The 24,317-nt window shown below is 48.6% G+C and overlaps 1 protein-coding gene and 2 non-coding genes across 3 annotated transcripts in view; 2 read left to right on the top strand and 1 right to left on the bottom strand.

Moving 5' to 3' along the window:
• LOC120385078 (zinc finger protein 850-like) overlaps positions 1 to 24,317 on the top strand; it is a gene marked incomplete at its 5' end in the record, with an annotated part of 387,202 nt that overhangs the window by 301,970 nt on the left and 60,915 nt on the right. The window lies entirely within an intron of this gene.
• Positions 10,366 to 10,582, top strand: LOC120385247. The gene has a single exon (XR_005589371.1). It is a non-coding gene; the product is annotated as a small nucleolar RNA U3 (small nucleolar RNA).
• TRNAS-GCU lies at positions 21,779 to 21,860 on the bottom strand. Its single transcript has one exon. It is a non-coding gene; the product is annotated as a tRNA-Ser (tRNA).

The raw sequence follows: 24,317 nt of genomic DNA on the forward strand, positions 1-24,317 counted from the left end.
AGCCCCTGAGAATGAGCAACAGTGTGAAAAGAAGAGGTTGAAATGTGTGTTAGATGTTAGTTAGTGTTAGAGGGTTTATCCCTTCACCCTCCCATTAGCGGGTCCTTCTTGCATACACACAGAGCAGCAATACGCAAAGTCCCAAGGTGCAAACAATTAGATGTTTATTGGATTGAACTTCCAGCAAGCAATGATTCCAGTTTCCTTCCTCGGTGTCCCCATCCCAGCCCTGACGCCACAGAGCCTTGCCTGTGTCCCTGTTCCCATTCTCCCCCTTAGCAAAACATAGGACATATGGTGACACATTTCCTGATTGGGCCAGGCATCAAGGTGGAAGGTGTTGATATTCCATTTGTCCCACTGCCCCGTGCGTAGTGCAGTGCCCTGCACCTTCTCTCGTACGGGCTGCCACACCTGTTCCAATTAGCGTTCCAGACTTCCCACTATAGTGGGCCTGGGAAGGTTGGGTCCAGGTTGTCTAGTACAGGGGGGAGGGGCTTACTCCATTACTTCTCGGTTATTTCCATAGGCAACGTAACACAAGTATACTTAGCAATACACCAGCCACTGTAACAATCCACAGCAACACCGAGAGACCTGAGCACTGCAGCATGGTCCAACATCCCGGCCACCACCGAAACACCTCCTCTCCTCCTTCGACGGGGTCAAGCTCTTAACACGCCCAGTTGCAATACGCTGCCGCTGCAGGTTTTCGTGCTTTTGTCCATATCATAAGTCCATTGAATGTCCACAGAGAAATGGGTTATTGTCCAAACCAACTTAACCACGTGCTGTGGAATCAGGCCATATGCGCTGGTTCGATTATTCACAGCAGGAAGATTCACAGGTCTATCTGTGCGCCAAAGCCCAGAGAGCAGTGTGTAGTGTGGAATTTGGTTAGGGGCTGGGGTAATTGTGCCCCCAGTAATATGTACATTTCCAGCAAAACACCTCATACACAGTACACCCAATTGTCCACCCCTTGCCATGGACCATTGGGTGTGCTCCTCCACGGCCATCAGGGAGGGGCACATTCAAACATCTTCTCTGGATTTACACCATTTTACACACTCCTCCATTGATTCCCAGCGAGCAAATCCCCTTCTCATTATTCCCATAGGGCTTGTGGGGCCCACCTCAGCTGCCGATTCACTTCCAGATACCACGGTAGCTATTACACAGGTGCTGGCCTCCTTGTCGAGCATTTTGAATGTCCACACACATCTTCCCCCAGGTCAGCCTTTTGAAGCCATCCCCACTCATGTCATGAGGTTTTTCTGTTCATTGAAACACAACAATGCTAACAACAAGACAAACACCACAGACAAACAATACAAAACATAGATTCATGGTATTATGGTTTAGTCTTTTGCTGGCACCAGCTTGCTTGTAGAGTGTCTGAAAAACAAAAGAAACAATTTCCACACCCACCCCGTGGGGACATATTAGTGCTTAATAATAATAATACCACTTCCTTTTACAAATTTCCTTGCTAATTGCAGGAAAAACAGAAGAATTCCTCCAGGCTGTCCTTATTTTGTTCTATAGTCAGATAGTGAATTACTCCCCTCACTGGTCATTTATGAAATTCATGAAGTGGTGTGCCTCAGTTTCCCCTCTTGTACAACAGACCAAGTTTGCAATAGTTTCTCTGCTGTACCAAGCATTAAGTTTATCCTCAGGTAACAGCTGAGAGACAGCTTTAGATTTAGCTTTAGCACTGTACATACACACACACACTCCTTAGGGTTAACTGTCCCCCTTATTTTCAGACTTGACTTGTTTTTTCATCTCCCTTTCCTGGAGGGCCACAATCTGAGTCTTCCAGTAGCTTGTTTGCTGACCAGATGTATTTATTATTTGCAGCTCCTTTTTGCTGCCACTGATGGGCAGTTCTCTCCTTCCCCCATCAGCTAGGTCATTTGCATTCACACCCGCTTTCGGGCTTGGCTTTTGGATCCAAAGCCATCAGCAGCTCAGAGACTGTCTTAGGCCTGGTCTACACTAGGACTTTAATTCGAATTTATCAGCGTTAATTCGAACTAACCGCTCAACCGTCCACACCAGGAAGCCATTTAATTCGAACTAGAGGGCTCTTTAGTTCGAATTTGGTACTCCACCCCGGCAGGTGGAGTAACGCTAAATTCGCACTTGCTAGCTCGAATTAGGCTTGGTGTGGATGCTAATCGAACTTAGCAGCTCCGGGAGCTATCCCACAGTGCACCACTCTGTTGACGCTCTGGACAGCAGTCCGAGCTTGGATTCTCTGGCCAGCCACACAGGAAATGACCCGCGAAACTTTGAATTCATTTTCCTGTCTGGGCGGTTTGAATCTGACGTTCTGGTTGCACATCGGGGCGAGCTCCGCAGCACCTGCAACGATGCAGAGCTCTCCAGCAGAGGAGTCCGGGCAATCCCAGAATAGAAAGAGGTCCCCAGCATGGAGTGACCGGGAAGTCCAGGATCTGATCGCTGTGTGGGGCGAGGAGTCTGTGCTCTCGGAGCTGCGCTCCAACAAGTGGATCTCTAAGACGTTCAATAAGGTTTCTAAAGCCATGAAAGACAAAGGATACAGCCGGGATGCGATACAGTGCCGCGTGAAAGTGAAGGACCTAAGACAAGGGTATCAAAAGTCAGAGCGGCAAACGGACGCCCGGAGCCCAGCCCCAGACATGCCGCTTCTACGAGGCACTGCATGCCATTCTAGGTGGGTCTGCCACCAGTGCCCCACCAGTGACGGTGGACTCCGAGGACGGAATAGTGTACGGGACAGTTCCTCCCTGTTCGCCGATGGGGAAGATGAGGAAGGGTCTTTAGAGGACGGCGCAGGCGACATCGAACCCACTCCCGCTTTCCCTGACAGCCAGGATCTCTTCATCACCTCACAGAGATCCCCTACCAACCGTCCCTGCCCGTTAACCAGGACTCGGAATCAGGGGAAGGTTCAGGCGGTAAGTGCCACACACGTATAATCATTTATTTTTTATAACCTTGTTATAGAAAAATAGAAACAGTATTTACAAAATTCTAAATATTAAACTATAATATATATTAAATTATATGAAGAGAAGGTCCACACAAATGGACTTTAACAATTCTAAATATTTACAATTTAAAACATTCTAAATATTAAACTATAATATATATTAAACTATATAAAGAGAAGGTCCACACAAATGGGGATAGAAAAATAGTCCTCTAGCGACATTTCTACGAAGGTGTCATTCAGTTCCTCGCAAAGCCTCCGCATGAGGTTCGTCGGAAGAGGTCGCTTGTTGGGCGCTCCGTGGAAGCAGACTCTTCCACGCCAGGACATCCGAATATAGAGTGGAACCATCGCCTCTACTAGCATTGCTGCATATGGTCCTGGTCTGTGCAGTGCGTCCCGTAACATGCGGTCTTTCTGGGCACGAGTGACCCGCCTCAGGGTGATCTCGGTCTGCAAATACTGCATCTAAGTAGGGCAATTAGTGTAGTGTTACTATTGTTAATGGTTTACAATTAGGTTGCATAACAATGACCCTCGCCTAACAGCCACGTGCGAGAGGCCACAGAGAACAAGCATGCATTGATCGCTCCGTGCGCTGGCGGGAGGGGCTGCAAAAGGATTATCCTTTCTGCTTTGCACATTGCCTTTAGCAGGAGATCACAGCTAACCAGTAACTGATAAGCAGTATGTACTGTAAGGCTTACCAGGACTTTGTGCAAGAGGGATGCAGCTATCTTTCCTCGCTTGTGCGCTCTCCAGTGCAATGGCGCCGCCAATGAGAGCGTATTCCGAAATCTCGGACTAGTTCTGAGATCTCCTGAGACTTGGTTCCCTCTTTGGTCTTGTTCACTGAAACTGACTAGACTGTGTTTACTGTTGGCAAACATGTATGTGTTCAAGGAAATCACCTACTTTTTCACATCACACAGCTTCGGCTCCTTCCCGACTGCCCGCCATCCTCGCAGAGGCTGGCTCGGATTAGACGCCGAAAGAAAAAGACAAGGGACGACATGTTCCAGGAACTGATGGCCAGCTCCAGAGCGGAGGCGGCAGAGCAGAGACAGTCGAGGGAGAGCCTGTGTCAGCAGCATCGCACACACCTGGAACGGGAGGATAGGTGGTGGCAGGAAGACCAGCAGGCGACTCAAACGCTGCTTGTTCTAATGAGGAGCAAACGGAGACGCCCGGCGCCTTGTAGATGTTCTGCAAGACCGCAGTCAGGAGGAGAGCCCCCTGCAGTGCATCTGCAACCGCCCTCCAACGCCAAGAAGTCCTGTCCCCTCACCCAAAGTGACAAGACGGAGGGGCGGTAGGGGCCGTGAGAACTGTCCCTGCACCGCAGCACACCGATAATGTTAGAGACAACTGTCGCTGTAAATTTGTACAAGCTCTTTCTTTACAGCATCAACCAGTCCCAACTCCAAGTTCAAACCCCACTGTGTATTACATTATTAAAAGCGGTTTGGTGTTACTGACTGTTTCACACGTTTCTGGTGTCAGTCGAGTTTCTGTTGTTCTGTGGGGGGGGGGGGAATTGGACTGTCGCTGCTTAGCCCACAGTGCCATGCTACAGAGTTGGCTGCAGGGTCGACTGCGGGGGACACCCAGACTGCAGTCACTAGGCACCAGGGACAGTCTGTGTGGTGTATGCTGCCCCGGTCTTTCCTTGATGTGTATGCTTGTGCAGGGTCCTGGTGCCTGACATCCCGAATGTAAAGGCAGGCATCCCTTCACATGCATTTGTACCGTACACACGATCCTCCCCGGTGCACCCACCCCAAAAAAAATACCTAATCCAGGGGCAGAAACACACCCTTCCCCACACCCTCACCCCTTCCAACGCCCAAACCCACAGCCGTCATGGTAACCCCTATCCAAGGACGGCACCCGCCCTTCCTGCAAACCCACCCATCAGTGCACACCTTAACCAGCACAGAATGCTTCCATGTTTCAACGAATAAACAGAAATGCAAAGTCAACAAAAGATTTATTATTAATTACTAAAACATGTCCTTAGTTTTAAAACGTCCTTGGGAAGTGGGGAAAACTTGGTTTATGATCAGGCTCTCTTAAAATCAAGTGGACAGTCACAGGTTACCCTGCTCTGCGAGGAAACTCGCTTTCAAAGCCTCCCTGATGCATATCGCTTCCCGCTGGGATATTCTCTCAGCACGGGTGTCTGGCTGATCGTAAACAGCAGCCAGGCGATTTGCCTCAACCTCCCAAGCGGCCAAAAGGTCTCGCCCTTGCTCTCACAGAGATTGTGGAGCACACAGCAAGCAGCAATAACTACGGGATATTCGTTTCGCTGATGTCCGAGCGTGTCAGTTTGGTCCGCCATCTCCGCTTGAGACGTCCGAAAGCACACTCCACCACCATTCTGCACTTGCTCAGCCGGTAGTTGAAGAGTTCCTTTTCAGTGTCCAAGGCGCCTGTATAGGGCTTCATGAGCCAGGGCATTAGCGGGTAGGCCGGGTCCCCGAGGATCACTGTAGGCATCTGCACATCCCCAACCGTTATTTTGTGGTCCGGGAAGAAAGTGCCTGCCTGGAGGCGTCTAAACAGACCAGAGTTCCTGAACACACGCGCTGGCCATGAACCTTGCCCGCCCACCCGACGTTGATGTTGGTAAAACGTCCCCTATGGTCCACCACAGCTTGCAGCACCATTGAAAAGTAGCCCTTTCAGTTAATGTACTCGCTGGCCTGGTGGGCTGGTGCCAGGATAGGGATGTGAGTCCCATCTATAGCCCCACCGCAGTTTGGGAATCCTATCGCGCGAAGCCATCTATGATGGCCTGGACATTTCCGACAGTCACTACCTTTGAGAGCAGTTGCTCAACGATTGCGTGGGCTACTTGAATGACAGCAATCCCCACGGTAGATTTGCCCACGCCAAAGTGGTTCGCTACTGACCGGTAGCTGTCTGGCGTGGCAAGTTTCCAGAGGGCTATGGCCACTCGCTTCTGCACAGTCAGGGCTGCTCGCATCCTTGTGTCCTGGCGCTTCAGGGCAGGGGACAGCAAGTCACACAGTTCAAGGAAAGTGCCCTTACGCATCCTGAAGTTTCGCAGCCACTCTGTGTCATCCCAGACCTGCAGCACTATGCGGTCCCACCAGTCTGTGCTTGTTTCCGGCCCAGAATCGCCGTTCCACACCATGAACTTGACCCATTGCCACCATGATCTCCACTGCCCGGCGTACCCTGCTTTGTGAGAGGTCTGCGCCACTCTCCTCACCGTGCTGCCGGAGCCTCCTCGCCCGGTTTCTCAGCATCTGACTGTGGAAGAGGTGGACGATAATGTGCGAGGAGTTGACAATGGCCATAAGTGCAGCGATGATCGCAGCGGGCTCCATGCTCGCAGTGCTGTGGCGTCCACGCTGTAACCGACCAGAGAAGGGCGCGAACAGATTTCCCGCCGGCGCTTTCAAGGAAGACAGGGAGGGCGGGATTGACGGTTCAATGACGACACATTTTTCCCCCCAGCATGCATTGGGGGGAAATCCCACAATTCAAATGGGCAGCGGGGAGTGCGGGAACTGTGGGATAGGTTCCCACAGTGCACCGCTTCCAAAGTCGAAGCTGGCCCTGTGAATGTGGACTAAGAAGTTCGAATTTGTGTATTTAGTATGGATACACAAATTCGACTTATTAAGGTCGAATCCACAAATTCGACTTAAGTAGATTCGAAATAGTCCTGTAGTGTAGACAAGCCCTTAAAAGGGACACAATCAACTTCCACCCGAGTTCTGATTACTTTCCACTTTCATCTTCTGCTTCAAAACACACAGATCTGAAAAAGAAACCTCAACCTATTGTGGCTCCCTTTGGAGCCCTAATAGGGTTTGAGCTAAGTACCATGTTTTGTTTGCATTTCTTTTACCCTTTCTCCAATATACACTGCACACGTCCTGGGAAAAAGCACATTCCTTCCATAGTTTAACCTTCATAACATTATATTACAAACCATAAGTCTCAGTTTAGGTTTTTAAAACCTTACACAATTACACAAAACATTTTGTTTTGTCTAACAGCCCTTGCACTGCAATAATTTTTTTTTACACAACTGTACCCCGATTACACGTCCATCTTGTACAACCAGAGCCAGCCAGGGGCAGGCAAGTTAAGTGCCAATAGAAACCCCTGACATTCCTGTAGTGATTTTGATTACATTACCCAGGAGTCAAATCATTTTGATGAGATTATCTCTCCGCCTGCTGCCTGCAGCCGTCCCCTATAGACCATTTCTGTGGGCAAAGGGCCCATTTCCCCTCAGAATGGCTGTAAAGGCTTCTCGGGACAAAACATAGTGATGGTAGCAGCCACTTTACCTGACCCTCTTGTATAATTTAATTACTAAGCTTCCATCCAACGTGAGTGCACAGAGCTGCACATACAGTTACATTTATATAACTGGGTTTTATTATTAAACCAAAAACTGCCCTTCTTGTAATACCACAACTGTTGCCTTTTGCTATTTCCACAACTCACAAATGTTTACTTTCCTCCAAACTCTGTATTATTAATTTTTGCAAAGCCCTGGGCGGCTGCACTGCAGTGCTGGGGTGACTCTGCAGGGGGAGAAGCTGCTGTGGAGCAATGTAGAGCAGGTGCAGGAAGGAGCCGGGGTCACTGTTCACATTCTGAACTGCACAATTTTCCAAATTTGGGAATGTCCGAGAACAATTCTAAGGGGAAGGTGAATGCAGAGCAGTGACACTGGAGGTGCCCAGACCTCCAACGGGGGTGGTGTGGAAATTAATAATGGGAAGATCATTTGCAAAATTAGTCGTCACTGACAAGATTTGTCTCTTCTTATTTCCGGTTGCGGTGTTATTTAGCGGAATCAGGACATATTTTTACTATGTTAATTAAACACATACTTTTATTTAACCAAGCCAAAAACTTAGTGTCACTTATTTTTTCTCTGTCCTAACAAGAACTAAATGAATGTTGTGACTTTCTGGAAAGCGCAGCGAGATTGAATGTGGGGAATTCAGTCTCTGTGTTTGGAGCTGATGTTTTCCTCTCACAGGTCAGTGCCTGCATTGAAATACCCAGAGGGATCTAAGGGCTGGTGTACACCGGGCACAGGGGTGTTCGCAGAAGGGGCGGGGCCTCAGGTGGAAGGGGCGGGGCAGGGCGTTAGTCTCCCCCAGCTGGCGGTTCACGCCCTGCCCATGGTGTTGCAATGAAAGAGGCTGCCCAGTCTGCACTTGTAGTGAGGTTCCCCCACTACGTGGCTGCAGGAGACAGGCAGGTGACTGCAGGGGAAGTGGCGACACAGGAGCTCTCAGCAGCAGGGTGAAGGACAATGCCGTGGAGCAGCAGCGACGCAGAGTGAACAGGGCAAACCGAGAGCCAGTTGAAGGAGTGGCAGCAGCAGAAGCTGAGAGTTTGCTTGATGCCTTCGCCCGCTGCTGTTTTCTGCTGGTCGCTGGGTGACAGTTCCTGCCTGTGGCAGCTGGGGGCTGCGGGTCCCCTCGCTGCCTGTGGCGGCCAGGATCCGGGGTCCTCGCTGCCCATGGCACCCAGGGTCCATGGGGTCCCCTCGCAGCCCATGGCGGCCGGGAGCTGGGGTCCCGCTGCCCGTGGCACCCGTGGTCCATGGGGTCCCCTCGCTGCCCATGGCACCCGGGGTCCATGGGGTCCCCTCGCTGCCCGTGGCGGCCGGGGGCCATGGGGTCCTCTCGCTGCCCATGGCGGCTGGGAGCCGAGGGGTCCCCTCACTGCCCGTGGCAGCCAGGGTCCATGGGGTCCCCTCGCTGCCCGTGGCGGCCGGGGGCCATGGGGTCCCCTCGCCGCCCATGGCGGCTAGGAGCTGTGGGGTCCCCTAGCTGCCTGTGGCGCCCAGGGTCCATGGGGTCCCCTCGCTGCCTGTGGCGGCCGGGGGCTGTGGGGTCCCCTCACTGCCTATGGCGCCCGGGGTCCATGGGGTCCCCTCGCTTCCCGTGGTGGCTGGGGGCCATGGGGTCCCCTCGCTGCCCATGGTGGCCATGGTCCGTGGGGTCCCGATGGCAGCTGGGGGCTCTGGCATCCACCTGCAGTGGCTGGGAGCTATGGGGCCATCTGCAATGGCATTTGGCTGAGGCTTCTCCTCACCCCCCATGGTGACTGCGCACTCCAGGCTCTGCCTGCAGTGTCTGAGAGCTGGGGGCTCCCTCGCTTGCCTGTGTCAGCTGGGAGCTCCAAGGTCTTCGGTGCTCCAGGGTCTATTAGCAATGACGTGGGGCTGCAGGGTCCTCACGCCATCAATGCCTGCTGGGAAATCCTGGGTCCGCTCACAGCGGCTGGGAGCTCTGGGGTCTACTTGTAGGAGCTGGGAGCTGCAGGGTCCATATACAGTGGTGTGGGGCTGTGGGGCTCCCTGCCACCCATGGCTGCAGAGGTAGTAAATATATTGTGTGAATGGTGCTCACATAACACAGAGAAAGTTGCCTATGCAGCTCACAATAGTAAATAAAGTCAGACCAGAAGTTCTCTTCTTTCCAAGTGGGAATTGTGCAGGAGGAACAACAGACCTAGTGCAGCTGTGTTGCCACTGTTTACTAGCCCTGAAATGGTTCCGAATGCCTTGGGTCAAGTGGCACCAGTTCTAAAAGTAAGGGTGATTTAGTGCTGTGGTTCTCAAACAGGGGTATCCAATGGTCTTCTGGGGGGTACAGCAACTCATCTAGATATTTGCCTAGTTTTACAACAGACTACATAGAAAGCACTAGCAAATTTGTAACAAATTAAAATTCATATGTTGATCTGTTTATACTGTTCTCTATATACACTGAAATGTAAGTACAATACTTATATTCAAGGGATTTATTTTTATAAATATTGCATCTGATTTTGTAAGCCAGTAGTTTTTAAGTGAGGTAAAACTTGGGGGTATGCAAGAGAAATCAGACTCCTGAAAGGGGTACAGGTGTCTCTAAAGGTTGAGAGCCACTGATTTAGTGCAGGTACCACCGGTAACATAGAACCCTGCAAAAACGTCTAGTGCAGATGAATTTGAGAGCAAGCCAGAGAGAAACAGCTGCGGAGCATGCTAGATAAGGCTGACCTGTCCGCATTGTCTATGCCTGACAAGCTGTCATGTGGTACGGAGGAGCCTGTGAGAGGTATGGCAAAGCAAGAGGGTTTGATTAGTTGCTAGGAGCTCCACATGCTAATCAGGAGGTGTGTTTCTGTAAATAGCGACATAAACATCTTCTAATGGCCAGTGTGCTAAAGCTGTCTCAATTGTGCTTTAATGAAATGGGGACCTGGTTTTAGATTTTTGTTCTTTAATTCGCTGGGGGTGAAACCCATTGTATGAAAACATTCACCGTGGGAAGAAAGCTTGTGCATATTAGCCTGGATGTGTAGCCGAGGACAGTTTTGTTAAGACTGTACTTTCAGGGATCATTTCTATAGTTTGTAACTAGAGAAGTGTGGTTGAAAGTGTATGATCTCGCTAACCACGAGAATGAGTTAAAGTGTTCTTTTCTGAGCATGAAGTGAGTGGATAGTATTGCTTTAATGTATCTGCTGTCTGCTATTGATGAGTGTTCTTGTTTTCCTTTTGGGAAGCTGAGAGGAAAAGAGCACAGACTGAGTAGTTAGTCCTTATAAAACAAGTTTAAAAATAAATGTTTTGGCTTTTTTTTGTATTATCTGAACTTGTTTAAAGCTTTTCTTCAGTTCTCTTTAAAAAAAGTAAAGGTAGTGTGAAAATGGTGTTTTAGAAGTTTCTAGTTCAGTACTTACTGAAAGAGTTTAAAGATTTCTTTATGCTGCTCTCTCTTTTTTTTCTTGTAATATATTTCAGTATTTAGGTAGGGTCCTGTGTCTGCATGTTCTTTTCCTTTTCCATTTGCCTCTCCACTTCTCTCTTCTTCCTGTCCCATTTTTTGGGAAGCCCCTATTTTTACTTCTCCTGCTCTGGCAGGGGTACACAGTTTGCTCTTGGCCCCAAGCACATCAGACAATCCACACAGGATCTGAGAGTAGCTGTCTCTTGGCCGTATAGTGGGTAGAGGGTTCTAAAGCTGTCTCAGGGTATGTCTACACTATGGGATTATTCCGATTTTACAGAAACCGGTTTTTGGAAACATATTATATAAAGTCAAGTGCACGCGGCCACACTAAGCACATTAATTCGGTGGTGTGGGTCCATGTACCGAGGTTAGCATCGATTTCTGGAGCATTGCACTGTGGGTAGCTATCCCACAGTTCCCACAGTCTCCCCCACCCATTGGAATTCTGGGTTGAGATACCAGTGCATGATGGGGCAAAAACAGCATCGCGGGTGATTCTGAGTAAATGTCATCAGTCAATCCTCCCTCTGTGAAATCAACGGCAGACAATCATTTTGCGCCCTTTTCCCTGGATTGCCTGAGCAGACACCATAGCACAGCAATCATGGAACCCGTTCAGCCTTTTGTCACCGTCACTTTATGTCTACTGGATGGTGCTGACAGACGCGTACTGTAACACTACACAGCAGCATTCCCTTGCTTTTGCAAGTTAACAAAGATGGTTACCAGCCATACTGTACCATCTGCTGCTTTGCAAGTTTACAATGATAGTTACCAGTTATACTGTACTGTCTGCTGCTGTCTGATGCTCCTGGCCAGCCTAGGTGAGGTTGGCCAGGAGTATATGGACAAAAATGGGAATGACTCCCAGGTCATTCTCTTCTTTAAGTTTTGTCTGAAGGAGAGTCAGTCCTGCCTAGACTATCAGGCAAGCCTCCTAAAGAACCAGAGAGACAAACGGTCATTCCAGCTCAGAGCCCCAGACATCCTGCAGAAATGATGGGCTGCATGCCATTCTAGGGGTGCCCTGCAACAACCCCATCCATTGCTTCCCTCCTCCCCCACCCCTTCTGGGCTACCGTGGCAGTTATCCCCCCATTTGTGTGATGAAGTAATAAAGAATGCAGGAATTTGAAACAACACTGACTTTATTGCCTCTGCAAGTAGAGTTCAAAGTGGGGAGGGGAGAGAAGCCTCCAGCTGCTATGATATTCCAGGCAGGACTGAATCTCCATTAGACAAAGCTTAAAGAAGAGAATTACCTGAGAATCATTCCCATTTTTGCCCAGGCACCCCCAACTGACCTCACCAAGACCTGCCAGGAGCACTCATGGGACAACGATGAGGGATATCAGCCCTACCATACCATCTAGAGAAGGGAAGGGGACACTGCTGTGTAGTGCTGCAGCACCATATCTGCCAGCACCATCCAGTAGACATACAGCGACATTGGAAAAAAAGGCAAGAAATGATTTTTTCCCTTTGCTTTCATGGGGAGGGAGGGGGACAACATATACCCTGAACCACCTGCGACAATATTTTTGACCCTTTAGGCTTTGGGAACTCAGCCAATAATTCAAATGGTTTTCGGAGAGTGCAGGAACTGTGGGATAGCTACAGACGTCAGTTGCCCCTCCCTCCATGAGCATCCATTTCATTCTTTGGCTTTCTGGTACGCTTGTCTCAGCTCTCAGCTCTTAAGTTTCAGCACTGTGTCGAGTCCCTGTTGTGGCCTCTGTCTATCATGGCCTTGGAGATTTTTTCAAATGCTTTGGCATTTTGTCTTTTGGAACGGAGTTCTGATAGAACAGATTCATCTCCCCATACAGAGATCAGCTTCAGTATCTCCCATACGGTCCATGCTGGAGCTCTTTTTGGATTCTGGGACTGCATGGTCACCTGTGCTGATCGGCGCTCCACGCTGGGCAAACAGGAAATGAAATTCAAAAGTTCATGAGGCTTTTCCTGTCAACCTGGCCAGTGCATCCAAGTTCAGATTGCTGTCCAGAGCGGTCACAATGGTGCACTGTGGGATAGCCCCCAGAGGCCAATACCATTGAATTGCGGCCACACTAACCCTAATCCGAAATAGCAATACCGATTTCAGTGCTACTCCCCTCGTTGGGGAGGAGTACAGATACTGGTATTAAGAGCCCTTTATATCGATATAAAGGGCTTCATTGTGTGGACGGGTGCAGGGTTAATGTGATTTAACGCTGCTAAATTTGATATAAAATCGTAGTATTGACCGGGCCAGAGAGAGCAGCAGGTTTCCCCTATTGTTTCACTCTTGTTTTCTTGATTAGTTTCTCCTCTACACCAACTTGTTTGGTTTCTTGCTCAGTTGGTAGCGCATCAGACTTTTAATCTGAGGGTCCACAGTTCAAGTCTCTGGTCATGTGATAAACTACTCCCAAGATCTTAAACTGTTTTTCTCATGTCCTCTTTGTTACTTTTTCTCTTCAGGATTTTCCCTTTCCTCAGAAGGGCCTTTTGTGTGTGGGTTTGAAGGGGCAACTTCCTGACAGCCCTCTGTCCTTGCAGCCTGGAGGAATAAAGGTCTCTGGGCATAGAGCATGTTCCTTCCCTGCGCGCACGCACACACACACACATATATAAACACAACTGAATATCCCTAAGGAATTAGAATCACCTGCTGCCTTCCCCTGTCCTGCTGGATCCCCAAATGAAGATGCTCTTCAGCCTAAACCCATGTCCCCTCTTTTCCCAGTGCCCTCAATCCCAGCCCTCAGTCCCTCCTATGCTCACTGCTCCTCACTCCCAACCAGAGCCTGCTCCTCTTCACCCTTCTCCTCTGTCCCAACCCACAGCCCCCTCCTATTCCCAGTGCCCCTCAATCCCAACCCACAGGCCCCTTCTATTCCCAGTGCCCCTCAATCCCAACCCACAGGCCCCTTCTCCTCACGCTGCTCCTCAATCCCAACCCACAGCTCCCTCCTTCCCTCCAGCAGCAGGTGCTTCAGACCCCCTCAGGAAGATTTTCTTGCAAGGTTTCGTGTAGGAGTCTGCATGTGGATTTTACAATATGTTGGAAATCTGTTGGGTTGCTTGCCGAAATGATCACTTGTGGCTGGTGTTGGATTCCCAGTCTCCATGTTACAGGGGCAGGAGAAATAAAGGGTTGTTATCCTTGTTGTGTGAATCGAGGGCAGCACAACTGTGCTTGGCAGACCCCGATTGAGGGACTCACCCTCAATTCAATAGCACTTGCTAGGCAAGGGACAGGGGTTCCAAAGCCAAGTGGGCCAAGCTCTGGGTCTCAATACTAAAATTGAGGTGTCAGACCAACATTAGGACAGGGTGGTTGTGAAGAGATGAGTGAGTCCCTAGACAACATAGTGAGTATGGAGCCTTCTTATTTCCCCCCTTTTCCACCCAGGATGGCAGGTGAACTCTACAGAAGCACCTCTGGGCTTGCACTGACTAAGGACAACAGCTGTGAGTGGGGTGCAGAGAGGGGATGGCTCATGTTAAAGGACTTTTGTTTGCTGGACTTATGAACCGTAGGGAGAAGTACACTGCCCAGCTTATCTGGGGGGTGGGTCTTTCCCTCATGGTTTACGTTTATGTGTTGGGGCTGCTGACATGACTTCTGCTAACCCTGGGCTTACATTGCAGTGTAGACATACCCTGAGAGGGCATCTAGACTGTGAGAAAATCCCACTGGCCCGGTTGGCCTGGATGAGCTGATTTGGGATCCTGGAGCTCAGACTGGAGCCCAGGCTCAGAGACCCTCACCCCTCATGGGGTCTCGGAGGCTGGGCTCAAGCCCAAGTGTCTACACTGTAATTTTATAACCCTGCAGCACAAGCCCCACAAGCCTGAATCAACTGGGAGGCCTAAGAAAAAGAGGCGAGCGGCCAGTCCCATAGAAAAAGGGGAGGAGTCGATGGAAGTAGCACCAAGTTTGGGCCCAGGGAGGATACAGGATGGCTTAAGGGGAACCACAAGGGATAATAGGAATGGAAGGAGCTTGCAACCAGGGGGAACGGGGGATAGGTTAGAGGACCGTGCTGTCCCCAGGCGAAGGCAGGTCTACGTGATTGGGGATTCCATACTGCGAAGGTTGGACAGGCCTGTGACCAGGGCCGATCCGGAGAACAGAAGGGTGTGCTGTCTACCGGGTGCTAAAATACGGGATGTGGACCTGAGGTTGAAAAGGATCCTAAGAGGAGCGGGTAAGAACCCTTTGATCATCCTTCATGTAGGAACGAATGACACAGCTAGATTCTCGCTAGAGAGGATCAAGGGAGACTATGCCAGGTTGGGTAAGACGCTCAAGGAAATTGAGGCTCAGGTGATCTTCAGTGGGATTCTACCTGTCCCTAGGGAAGGGCGCCAAAGGGGTGAGAGGATCGTGACGATTAATAGTTGGCTGAGGGAGTGGTGTTACAAGGAGGGCTTTGGGATGTATGGGCACTGGGAGGCTTTTGGGGACAGACAACTGTTCTCAAGGGATGGGCTCCACCTAAGTAGGGAAGGAAGTAGACTTCTAGGAGGGAGGCTGGCTCATCAGATTAAAAGAGCTTTCAACTAGACACGGGGGGGAGCCGGTCGGGAGCGGTCCCAGTGCGCGCCACGCCAACTTTTCCCATCGGGAGTGAGGACAACAAGATAACAACAGATATAGCCAGAGGGGGGCGGTTACGTGTAAGGAAGAGGGGGGGGACAGATACTAGATCTACAAGTCATACTGGAAGTACTGTGTCCCTACCGAGTTGGGTGAAAAGAGTGAGAGGAGCCCAACAGGAAAAATTAGGATGTTTGTTCACCAATGCAAGAAGCTTAGGTAACAAAATGGAGGAACTGGAGCTCCTGGTCCGGGAATTGAAACCGGATATCGTAGGAATAACAGAAACATGGTGGAATGGTAGCCATGACTGGAGTACAGGTATGGAAGGGTATGTGCTGTTTAGGAAAGACCGATGCAAAGGTAAAGGTGGGGGAGTAGCACTGTATATCAATAATGAGGTGAAATGTAATGAGATAACTAGCACTGCAACGGACAATACAGAGTCTGTTTGGGCAATGGTCACATTGGGGAAGAAAACTACCAGAGCCTCACCCGGGATAGTGATTGGGGTGTGCTATAGACCGCCAGGATCTAGCTTAGAGATGGATAGAGAGCTCTTTAATGTTTTTAAGGAGGTAAACACTAATAGGAACTGCTTGATAATGGGGGACTTTAACTTCCCGGATATAGATTGGGAAACAAATGCTAGTAATAATAATAGGGCTCAGCTTTTCCTAGACGTGATAGCTAATGAATTCCTTCATCAAGTGGTTGCTGAACCGACGAGGGGGGATGCCATTTTAGATTTGATTTTGGTGAGTAACGAGGACCTTGTTGAGGACATTGTTGTAGGGGACAACCTTGGCTCGAGTGATCATGAGCTAATTCGTTTCCAAATAAATGGGAGGATAATCAATAGTGCATCTGAGACTAGGGTGTATGATTTCAAAAGGGCTAATTTTACTAAATTAAGGCGACTAGTTAGGGAAGTGGACTGGGATAACATATTTAGGGATCTAAGGGCAGATGACGCCTGGGGTTACTTCAGGTTGAAGTTGCAGGAGTTGTCAGAGGCATGTATCCCGAGAAGGGGGAAACGGCTCGTAGGTAGCAGTTTTAGACCGAGCTGGATGAGCAAGCGTCTTAGAGGGGTCATTAAGAAAAAGCAGAAAGCGTACCAGGAGTGGAAAATGGGAGGGATCAGCAAAGAAACCTACCTTATTGAGGTCAGAGGGTGCAGGGAAGCTGTGAGAAAGGCAAAGCGACGAGTGGAGATGGACCTAGCGAAGGGGATTAAAACCAATAGCAAACGGTTTTTTAGCCATATAAATAGGAAGAAAACCAAGAAAGAAGAAGTGGGACCGCTTAAAACTTTAAACGGAGTGGAGATTAGGGATAATCTTGGAATGGCACAATATCTGAACGAATACTTTGCCTCGGTCTTTAATGAGGCTAATGAAGGGCTAAGGAATAGTGATAGAGGGACCGATGGGAATGAAGATGTGGGGGTAGACATTACGGTATCTGAGGTAGAAGCCAAACTTGAACAGCTTAACGGAAGTAAATCGGGGGGCCCGGATAATCTTCATCCTAGAATATTAAGGGAATTGGCGAGGGATATTGCTAGCCCGTTAGCGATAATCTTTAATAAATCCCTAAATTCGGGGATTGTACCGACTGACTGGAGATTAGCTAATGTAGTTCCTATATTCAAGAAGGGGAAAAAAAGTGACCCGGGGAATTATAGGCCTGTTAGTCTAACATCTGTAGTATGCAAAGTCATGGAAAAAATCTTAAAAGAGAGAGTGGTTCCGGAGCATGAGGCCGATGGCAACTGGGATAGATTACAGCATGGATTTACGAAAGGTAGATCGTGCCAAACCAACTTGATCTCCTTCTTTGAGAAAGTAACAGATTTTTTAGACAAGGGAAATGCGGTGGATCTAATATATCTGGATTTCAGTAAGGCGTTTGATACGGTACCGCATGAAGAATTACTGGTTAAATTGGAAAAGATGGGGATCGAAATGAAAATCCAGAGGTGGATAAGGAGCTGGTTAAAGGGGAGACTGCAGAGGGTAGTATTGAAGGGGGAACTGTCCGGTTGGAGGGGGGTTACCAGTGGAGTTCCTCAAGGCTCGGTTTTGGGTCCGATTTTATTCAATCTATTTATTGCTGACCTGGGAACCAAGAGTAGGAGTGGGCTGATAAAGTTTGCGGATGACACCAAGTTGGGGGGTATTGCCAATTCGGAAGAGGATCGGGATATTCTCCAGGAGATTTAGATGACCTTGTAAACTGGAGTATTAGTAACAGGATGAAATTCAATAGTGAGAAGTGTAAGGTTATGCATTTAGGGATGTCTAACAAGAACTTTAGTTATAAGCTGGGGACGCACCAGTTGGAAGTAACGGAGGAGGAGAAGGACCTAGGAGTCCTGGTTGATCGCAGGATGACTATGAGTAGGCAATGTGATGTGGCCATTAAAAAAGCTAATGCGGTCTTGGGTTGCATTAGGCGAGGTATTTCTAGTAGGGATAAGGAGGTGCTAGTCCCGTTATATAAGGCGTTGGTGAGACCTCATTTGGAGTATTGTGTGCAGTTTTGGTCTCCCATGTTTAAGAAGGATGAATTCAAACTCGAACGGGTACAAAGAAGGGCCACTAGAATGATCCGAGGAATGGAAGGCCTTTCGTATGAAAGGAGACTTGAGGAGCTCGGTTTGTTTTCATTAACCAAAAGAAGGATAAGAGGAGATATGATTACACTCTTTAAATATATCAGAGGGATAAATACCAGGGAAGGAGAAGAATTATTTCAGCTCAGTGCTAATGTGGACACGAGGACAAACGGATATAAACTGTCAGTCAGGAAATTCAGGCTTGAAATTAGACGAAGGTTTCTAACCATCAGGGGAGTGCAATACTGGAACAGCCTACCGAGGGAAACAGTGGGGGCGAAGGACCTCCATGACTTTAAGATTAAGCTAGATAAGTTTATGGAGGGGATGGTATGATAGGATAACGGGCTTAGTCAATAGGTCAATTAAGTGCCACACTGGTAAATAGTACAATGGGTCAATGGTATGATATAACCTTTTCCAGAGGGTTTGGCTGGAGAGTCTTGCCCGCATGCTCGGGGTTCAGCTGACCGCCATATTTGGGGTCGGGAAGGAATTTTCCTCCAGGGAAGATTGGCAATGGCCCTGGAGGTTTTTCGCCTTCCTCCGAAGCATGGGGCAGGGGTCGCTTGCTAAGGAGTGGGTGGATCGGCTTATGTGGCCTGCATCTTGCAGGAGGTCAGACTAGATGATCATAATGGTCCCTTCTGATCTTGAATTCTATGATTCTATGATTCTATGAACTGACCCAGGGCTTGAGAATAGTGACTTGGGTGTGTTAATGGCAGTGTAGACATAATGCTAGGCTATGTCCACACTGCAATGAAACACCTACGGCTGTCGTGTGCCAGTGCAGGCTCCCAGGCTAGGGCCATGGGGTGGTAAATTTGCACCGTAGACATCTCAGATCAAGCTCAATACTGGGCTCTGGGACCCCACGAGGTTGGGAGGGAGTTTAGCAAGCAAAAAAGGTAAAATGGCAGTGGAGTATTACCCTGGACTCAATGGCAGTTCTCCATTGGTCTGTCTGCTTTGGGGCAGGGACAATAACACGTCCTGCTGCATTCGTTATTTCAAAGGGTGGTTTAGGATTTTCTTTCTCACACACGGTGCCCGAAGCAGGACGCAACCCTCAGTGGAAACTAAATGAGCTGCTCACAGATTCTGGCAGCCACAATGAGCATTTGCTGTGAGAGCCCAGACCTGCCCCTGTCCCAGAGGGAGGGGGGTCATCTGTGAGAAGCTGGACCACTGACCTATCAGCTCTTAACTCCCAAACTTTCAGTAATTCTGTTATCAGTGCTTGTGAGTATAATCTAAACAGCCATACTGGGCTGGACCAAAGGCCCATCTAGCTCTGTGTTTTGTCCTCTGACAGTAGCCAATACCAGGTGCTCCAAGAGTTACACAACAAGTCACCACTGGGAGTTGAACCCAGGATTTCCTGTTTACAAGACAGGCACTTTAGGCAGCTAAGCCATGGTGCCTGCCTGTAGCTAAACTACCATGTCTGCCCACAGTGGACTCCCTGCCATCCCCACTGGGGACTGACAAACTTTGCTTGTGTCTGGATTCTGCAAAGCAGAGGAGCAGGTGAGGTTTTCCTTGCAAGCTGTGTGTGTGTGTGTGTGTGTGTGTGTGTGTGTGTGTGTGTGTGTGTGTGTGTGTGTGTGTGTGTGTGTGTGTGTGTGTGTGTGTGTGTGTGTGTGTGTGTGTGTGTGTGTATATATATATATATATATATATATATATATATATCTCTTTGGCCAGGTCTGCACTACAAAGGTATTTCAGCATCATTATATTGCTCAGGTATGTGAAAAACACACAATGCTCCCTCGGTCAGCAGCTTGTGGCTGGTGCACACACTGCAATGCCATGTCTGGTGACAAAACTTCCCTCTTTTGGTGACAAAATAAAACCACCTTGACAAGAGGTCTAGAGGTTTTTGCAGCAAACTCAAAGTGACAAATTGTCAGTGTAAATGCTGCTGGTCATTATATCACCATAACTGGCCTCCACCAGTATCCCACCATGCCTGCCGTGAAATCACCTGCCTTGCATTCCTGTTACAGAGGTTGGGTACCTCCCCTTTCATAGCTCCAGAAAGTTCTGACAGCTGAGCTGCTATTTACACTGGAATTAGGTTAATATAACTGCATTGTCAGCCTAAGTAATGTAATTACTCCAACCTAATTTTGTAGTGTAGACCTGTCTAAAGAATCACACACACACCTTGGGACCAAAACTTCACCTACTCCTCTGCTTTACAGAATCCAAACATGAGCAAAGCTTGTCAGGGCCCAGTGGGGATTGGCAGAGATTCAGGTGTGGGCAGACACAATGGCTTAAATAACCACAGGTGTCATAGCTTAGCTGATTAAAGCACCTGTCCTGTAAACAAAAGATTCTGGGTTCAACTCCCACTGGTACCTTGAGGAGTGGCTTTTGGGACACCTGGTATTGGCTACTGTCAGAAGACAAGATTCAGAGCTAGATGGACCTATGGCTTAAATTACACTCACAGGCACTGATAATAGAGTTACTGAAAGTTTGGGTGTTAAGAGCTGATAGGTCAGTGGCCCAGTCCTCAATGTGGTTTTACCATTTCCACTTGCTAAACTCCCTCCCAACCTCTATAAAATTACAGTGCAGACATATGGGCTTGAGCCCAGTCTCTGAGGCCCCATGAGGGGTGAGGGTTTCTGAGCCCAGGCTTCAGTGTGAACACAAATATCTGCACCACAGTTTTTAGCCCCTCAGCTTTAGCTCCAGGAGCCCAAGTCAGATGACCCAGGCCAGCCCTTCTGCCATCTTTATCCCAGGAGAGATGGACTCTAAGGGTACGTCTCCACTGCAATGGAAGCCCAGGTGTGGCACGCTGTGCTCAAAGCAGCACCTGCAAGCCCCATATTCACCACTCTCATATAATGATGAGATGGTTTGTACAAAGTCTGCCTGGTGAGGTGTCATTTCAAAAGTCTTGATCTGTTGAACATTAATATCGTGTTGGATTGTGTGTGCTCGCATTGGTTGGGAAGTTATGAAGTTTTGCTCTGTGTGTGTTACTGAGATATGTTATGAGGTTGGGAAATGCCCCCACCAGCCTTTCAGGTGTGACAAGGGAGGAGCCAGACTCGCTGCTGGTCCATTGAAGGGATCCACACTCCCAAGGACTATCCCAGGAACCGTGTACAATGCAGACTTCTCCGAGATAGCACAGCGACAATGGACACTGCTTGACTCACATCGTAGCAAAGGAGCTTCCTAGCAAGTTGGAAGAAACTATGAAAGGGGGGAAGAGGCATCATGACTTGGCCTCTCTCCCCCACAACTCAGCAGCTGCAAACACACCTGGAGGACAAAGACTGAACTGAACTGATTCAGAAGAGAATAATAATAATAGATTCAAATCAACGTCCCCAAACAGACTAGTATGGGTGTTTCAGCAGAAAATTTTCAGTCTGGGGAATTTTGTTTTCTCAGTCAGACCTTGCCAAGGGAAGCAGGAGAAAATGTTTGAGTTGCCTCTTTCAGAACAGCTTGGTCTAGACACTAGCTCTGGTTCACTGCTCTGGGCTTGCTCGGTTGAGGATATTTTAATAATTTGGGGAGGTGCCAGGGTGGTTGAGGGAGATGAGGAGGATGTTCCCTTTTGAGATAAAAACTAAGAAATACAGAACTAGATAATTTTTTTTTTTTTTTAGAAATCTGGGATTTAGACATTTTATTTAAAGTAAGGGAGTTCTGAGTTTCTGTTTACAAGAAGTACCATTGTTTGATCGGTCATTGTACCAAAGGGGGAGATGGTTGTCTATAAAGGATGGGTGAAGACTGAATGCATCCGATGAGGATGGGATTTGAACCCACGCATGCAGAGCACAATGGATTAGCAGTCCATCACCTTAACCACTCGGCCACCTCATCAGAACTGTAAAGAAAAGGACAGGAGGAGAAATCTAAGGCCGGCAGAGACAGGGGCAATAAGGCATTTTTAAATACTAAGTGGAAGCAAGGGCTGAATGAGCTCCCTCCTCACATCTAGTGAGGAGCTGGGGGAAAGACTTCAGGAACAGACCGTGTTTGCACAGACACACCTACTCTGCCTAGATATGCAGCATGATGGGGCCACTTTCCCAAAAATGACCAGTTTTGGCTGGTGGCAGGTTACAAATCACTTTAGGATTGAGTGGAATGAAATGTTATTATCCTTCCTGCATGAGTGAAGGGCAGCAGAACATACCTAGTCGGTCCTGATGGACGGGTAGGTGGGTGAGGAATAGCTTTTATTGGACTTCATAGAAGTGATTGAGAACATCACCCTAAACCAGTGGTCCCCAAACATTTCACACTGTGCCCTCTTATCCAGTTGGGGGAGGGCAAAACCAGAGCTTGAGGGATTCAGCCCTGGGTGGTGGGGCTCAGACTTTTGGCTTCAGGCCCAGGCGCCAAGAAGTCTAATGCCAGCCCTGGTGACCCCATTAAAACAGGGTTATGACCCACTTTGGGGTCCTGACTCACAGTTTGAGAACCACTGCTCTATGCTAAAGGGAGAGAGTTTTCCTGTGGGTAGTTAATCCACTTCCCCAAGAGATGGCAGCTATGTCAGTGGGAGAAGCTATATCAGTGGGTGTGCAAGCTGTGGTGTTTACCACATTTAACAAGTTTAATCAAACCTCATTTTTAAAACTATCTGTAGCCTGGGAATGGCAAAGGACCTCGATGAAGGAGGGTCTGTCCTTTAAAGTCCTGGAGATCATGAGTCCATGCTTTTGCCATCATGGGAGTATAGCTGAGTGGTAAAGTGCTTGATTGCAGATCAAGTGGTCCTTGATTCAACCCCCAGTGTTTTCTTATAACCTTCTTTCTTTTTTTTAAAAAAAGGAAAACATGTTCATTTTCATTCTCCATTCTGTTCAGGAGCTCCACTGTACAGGGGTGCTTGATATGGATGTAAACACTCAACATTTCACTGTCCAAATGCATAAATACCTAGCAAAGCTGTCTATCAGCTGAAATCAGTTTCAGTCCTCAAAGTGTCAATTTATGTTTTCATCAATTAAACAAAGGTATCATATGAATATACATTTGCAGATCCCTCTTCTCCAGGAGCTGTGCTGTGCAGAAGAACAAGAGTCACATCCAGCTGCAGTTCAGGAGTTTGATAACCAAAGAGCTGTTGCCAGCTCAAAGAGCCTGAGGCGGAGCAACAGCAGGGTTCATTGCCCGGTGTGCGTAGCACTAATTGACACACCAGGGTGGAGAAGCAAAACCAGGTTTATTTGAGCCCAAATAAGGTGCCAGGGAGAAAAAGCATGTTCAAATCCTGCACACCCGTGCGCAGGCAGGGTCCCAGCATTTATACCCCACTTGTTTGTGTAAGCCTTTTGTTTGGTTTTCCCCCTCACCCCTCCCTTCCCAACAGCAGTTACTTTAAACATTACATTTCAGCGTGTTAGAAAAGTTCTCATTCGCATGCTTATCTATGGCCTTTACAGCACAAACACATACAGATTTTCCTCCCCCCTCTCCCCCTCCTCCCCGCCGCTTCTGCTGTTTTAAACTCCTGCATTTGCAAGCTGAGACAGCTGACAGTTACACATTTTGCTTGCTGTCTGTTAGCATCTTAGGGCTTGGCTACACTTACAAATTTGCAGCGCTGCAGCAGGGTGTGAAAACACACCCTCTGCAGCGCTGCAAATTGCGGCGCTACAAAGCGCCAGTGTGGTCAAAGCCCCAGCACTGGGAGCTGCGCTCCCAGCGCTGTACGTTATTCCCCACAGGGAGGTGGAGTACGGACAGCGCTGGGAGAGTTTTCTCCCAGCGCTGGCGCTTTGACTACACTTAGCGCCAAAGCGCTGCCGCGCAGTGCTTTGAAGTTTAAGTGTAGCCATAGCCTTGGGCTGGTTAAAGTTCACAGCATGGAAGACCTCTGGTTCACTCAGGCCTGCAGTCACAACTTTGGTTTACTTAGGCCTAGTGACACCAACAGAGCCAATAAATGTTCTGAGGCCTGGAGAAAAATGCCTTCTAGTGAGCTATTGAACAAGCTCAACCTGTTTAGCTTATCAAAAGAAGATTGAAAGGTGACTTCATTGAAGTGTTGAAGGGCCTTAATGGAGACAAAAGATTGGATATGAAAGGGCTCTTGAATCTAGCAGAGAAAGGCATAACAAGACCCAGTGGCTGGACGGTGAAAAAAGACAAATTCATATTACAAATAAGATGCAAATATTCAACAGCGAGGATGATTCACCACAGGAACAAGCTACCAAGGAAAGTGGTGGATTTGCCATCTCCTGATGTCATTTAATGAAGACTAGATGCCTTTCTGGAATGTGTTTGCCCCAAAGTAGCTCTGGTGTCATACAGGAGGCCTGTGAT

The sequence above is a fragment of the Mauremys reevesii genome, linkage group 17 (assembly GCF_016161935.1).
Source record: "Mauremys reevesii isolate NIE-2019 linkage group 17, ASM1616193v1, whole genome shotgun sequence".
NCBI lineage: Eukaryota > Metazoa > Chordata > Testudines > Geoemydidae > Mauremys > Mauremys reevesii.